Genomic DNA, 4,823 nt, shown 5'->3' on the forward strand with positions numbered 1-4,823 from the left:
TTCCCCCCTCCGGGCCGCGGTAAAATTGTCAAGCGTTGACCGGTCCGCAGTGATAAAAAGGTTGGGGACCACTGCCTTAGAGAGACAGCACAGGGAGAAATGAGTAAACTAGGAGAGAGGATGCAACGAGAGGTAGGGATGGAGCCACAGCCTCAGCACTTGTTATCTCTCACCTACTCTATCATGTTTCCTTTCTCCTGTCATGTATGTATGACAGACATGGTAGACATGACCACTGCCTGACAAGGCCTAATGGACCCTATACCTTTGGATGCCAAGAATCATCCTTGGATCATGACAGCTGAAGTGTACTGTGTAGGAAAATGTAAACACAACTTTACAGTATTTTGTCATGCACCCAGTGTAAGAGCTCGACAGTTCAGCAGCACCACGCAGTGTCTCTTAAAACTTTAAACAGCGTGTTTAAACAGTTCATTTAAAGACTGTCTCAGAATATTATAATATATTGCCTGGAAACAGAACTGAGAAATATCCAATTTCAAGCCACTCCATATTGTACCATAACATTTGACACCACAGTCTATGGTCCGCAAACGCTAGCTGAGCTGTAACACACAGGCTCCAGAGAAAGGTTAATGCTATCAACCATGATTCAGAGGTAAAAAGCTTTATCAACATTTCCTCGGGGCAGCAAGGTCAGATGCATCTTCACAATCCAAAAGATAAATGGATCAGATTTCCACGCCACATGCATTTCAGGGCTTAGACTGCCAGCATCCACATAAACATAGGCTTTCAGCCTTAAAAATAGGGTGTTCAGTCTGGTGAGGCTAGTCAAACCACAACGCGTCCTCAAGCTGAAGGAGTGGTTTGACAAGATCGATGGTCACTGAAGGGAACACTACCACGGAGCCACTCGAGTGACCTGAGGATTTTCTTTAGACTCGCTTTCCGGGATAAAAGCAGCGTGTTTACATTGAGATTTGAGAATCACTGATTGTAGGGTTAGATTCAATTGCCACCTATGATAGTTGTGGTTCTGAAGGAGGCACTAGTTCTTCACAGGTTCTTATAGAGGAAAGAAGACTGTTTGCTGTCACCATGTGACTTTACACAAATTTGCACATCCAAGTGTGATTTTAAATGGGATACCATATACACTGTGACTTTATTTTCCTGCCCTGGTTCTAAAAATATATTGGCAAGTGAATACTCCTCATGTGTCTGTATCCGTTTGACTTGTTGTTATTGCAACAGGTGTTACACACAGATAAAACGTGAAGTGAGAAATATGAGTTTCAGTTGAAGGATAGACATTTCTTATCTCAGGTAACCACTTTACTTCTGTCATAACCTGTCTACTCCTCTCTGAGTTCATCTGGTAGAAAAGCTGAGTGTGTGTGTTCTTGTACTTGCTACATAGTGAGGACCAAAAAGGCATTTTTTTGGTACAGAGTGAGGACCTTTGTGGAAAGTGAGGACATTTTGGCAGGTCCTCACTTTCTGAAACATCTGTTCAAGGTTTAAGAGTTGGTTTTAGGGTTCAGGTTAAAATTCGATTTAGGTTAGGGTTAGGCGTTTAATTTTGATAGCTAGGGTAAGGGTCTATGTAACCCTCTTTGCTAGTGTTACAAGTTGTCTCATACTTTCCTGTGACTAGTGACTATGGTACAGGGTTTTTTTCCACTACAAAGGCCAGTACAAGAGGGAGTTTCTCTGATCAGAATCTTCCAGATTCGTGGGAGCCAAGAGATGAATAACTACAGTGAAACAACCAACCCAAATTATGGTAAAACAGTTGAATTTTATATTATAAATGAATGGGGGAAAAATTCACTTTCATTGGAAAAGAAATTAACAGAGGATGAGCGCTCGTACAAAACAAAATAAAATCAAGTTCAGTCCTTTGTTTCAGTGTGTGGAAATCCGTTCATGTCTTAAGTCTGTTCAGTGTCCTGTTCAATTCAATGTCTTGTAACCAGTGTAGTTACTAGCTACCACTGAGTTCGGTTCCTTGGGCTTGGGCTCGCCATCCAGTACTGGAGAAGTGTCGATCCTCAGCTGCTGCAGAGTAGCTCCGTTTGAATCCAACTAAGACAAAAAAACCTGACCTATGGAAAGGCCAGAACACCATAGTTTGATTTCACTATAAACTAATTGTATATAGTCAAAAGCTACTATCGAGCACTTCAAGTTAGTTTCTCAAGTTATACAACATTAACCTTCACATATTCAACATTAACAATTACCATTTGTAACCATGCATAGTAAATACACATCAAATGGAAGTAAAATAGCTCAGAAGTACATTGTAAAGTCTCGCTTATCTCATTCCTTTCAAGTGTTACCAAGCGCTAGGAGAATCTGATGAAACTCCATGCAAAGTGCACTTTTGTACTCTCATTACAGTAGAAACATCAATTATAACCTTATTAGCACCATAGAACATTAACAAATAACTGTACTAACATAACAGCTTAAAACCTTCACAAATCTTGAACAAATCTTCAAGTAACATTCAGGTTACACTAACAGGTAGCTAGTGCTAATTAGCTCGCGGCTAGCGGTATGTAGCATCCAAGCTAATGCATTTCATTCACACACACACATATGACTCACCAATGCGGGGTAACATGTGCTAGCAAAACACAAAGGTGTGGGTTCCCAGGTCCCGGCCGGCCCACAACCCTCCTTCAGCTCAAAATCTCTATTCCACAATATTCCCGTTTTCACAAGTTCTCCAAACTTCATGTGTTGCAACCATGAGACTCCCAAGTGTATCACACGATGTCGAGCTCAAACAGGATGTGCACTCCCAGGGGAGGGACAACCACCCTACTGGCTGATGAGAGAGCCCACCAACTCAGCTGGTTGGCTGCTCGCACCGTCACAAACCACTTTTGCAGTTGCACTGGTTTCCTCACCACCACCCAACACCATTCAATATCCCTTGATGAACCAATTTTTTAACCTATATTTATTAGTCCTTTAATCACTCTGCAAAGTTAATAACTGTATAGTTATTCCAGGTTTGACTGGTGTTTCAGCACTGGGTTACATCTAGGAAATGCTTTATGTCAGTGGGTGTCTTTGCAAAGATAGAAGTATAAGTATGTGCACGTGTGTGTATGTGCACGCACACACTGGGTGAAGGATTTCCAATCAAAACTGAGGTTTTAATGAATTACTTTAAAGTTACACTGAAACTGGATAACACTTTTTGTAACAAAACGAAACAAACACACACACAAAAAAAACTACAATGACGCAGCAGCTATTGTACATTTTTCCCCATTCTTCAAATCAAAATGAAACTGGTTTTTGGACATTTTTGTTGGAGCGTCAAGAAGTCCACATACTGTAGCGCTGGTAACACATCCTACATTCAGCATTTGGGAAAACTTGTTATGCTATCAGCATTGTATTTCACTTCTAAACTAGCGTCATCATGGAAGGCTTGATCAGCATTGTATTTCACTTCCAAACTAGCGTCATCATGGAAGGCTTGAGCTAGTTAGCTAAGCTTGCTAATATTAACACTGAGTCCCACTAGATGTTACATTTCATTCATGAGTTACCGGTGGCTCCTGAACACTCGGTGCCAAGTTTATTCCACATTATGGACAAATCCAGCAGCTGCTTTATATGTTGCGCTTTCCAGTGGTGCCAGTATTGCAGCGGCAGAACTGAGCTGAATGAGTTCCCACTGACAGTGGAAGCAGAGATGTTTGGGTTGTTCACGGTTTGTGGTCGCCCCCCTCCAACAGATCAAGGTAATCTGTGTAAATAAGATAAATAAGTTATTCAGCCTCAAAGCATTTTTAAGAATTGTGTGCCACAGGCTTTGAGAAAACAACAGTAACATGCTGCTTGTCTCTGATAGTGTGGATGTGAAAGTGCTGTGCCACTAATTAACACCCAGCAGAAATCATTTCAATCATCAGTGACCATTATATTCAACCCATCAAAAGAAAACATTATTTAATAAAAATCAAAACAATGATGCTGTCAAAGTGGAATTCTTGCCAGGTTATGTTATGCAAGGTTGTGGCTCACCACTGGCCCAGTGCAGTCCCAGAGTCTCTGGTGGCCCCTGGTCGGACCATTGTTGGTACAGTAGTTCACTCAGAAAGTGATTGAAACTTGAGGATATAAGGGAGATTTGTGAAAGTATCATTTATTTCATGGAGCAGTGACATGTGGCTTTACTCTTTTTCCTTTGTTGTTGGAGCAGCACAGCCCAGAAATGGTTTTTATCTGTGTCTGTTGAAACTGAACAAGGTTTTAATCTTTGTAGATTTATAAACTTCATGTTTAATGGCATTTGGTGGCTATATTTTCAGCATGTAACCGGTTCTATAGGATCCCCTAGACACAGTTCTGTGGAAAGACCCATAAAAAATCTTTACTCATATCATCACTCAGTGTTACATTTGGGTTTATATTTCTGTCTACACCTCAGATTGGTCTATAGCAAGGAGCAGGGCTGGAGTTAGCTGTCTCTTGTCCATTGGACCCACTGTGGTGACAGCAAATGACAAAACTGTCAAAACTAGTAGTCCTGAATCTACTCAGGACTCCTACTCAGGAGGAAAGCAGATTGTGAGAGCTGTGTGATCTATAGGTGAAATGTAATGTACAAATTATGATGCTAAAAGAGTTAGTCTTCCAAGAAATGGTTTGACAAAACCCTGAAATATTCTGGTGTATGATCAAAAACCGAATCACCAGTACAGATAAGTGTAAGTAATCTAAAAATTCACAGAATAAAATGAAAAAAATGTATAAAACTTAATTACATTTTTGATCAAATAAATAAAAAGTCTAAACAAACACAAATGGTATTTTTAATATATTTATAT

General features: G+C 40.4%; 1 protein-coding gene across 3 annotated transcripts in view; it reads left to right on the forward strand.

The window, feature by feature from the left end:
• The window catches only part of cadm1b (cell adhesion molecule 1b), a 162,024-nt gene that overhangs the window by 59,362 nt on the left and 97,839 nt on the right, over nt 1-4,823 (forward strand). The gene's annotated exons all lie outside the window — the stretch shown is intronic.

This window comes from Monopterus albus, unplaced genomic scaffold (genome assembly GCF_001952655.1).
Source record: "Monopterus albus unplaced genomic scaffold, M_albus_1.0 scaffold152.1, whole genome shotgun sequence".
In the NCBI taxonomy this organism is placed as follows: Eukaryota; Metazoa; Chordata; class Actinopteri; order Synbranchiformes; family Synbranchidae; genus Monopterus; species Monopterus albus.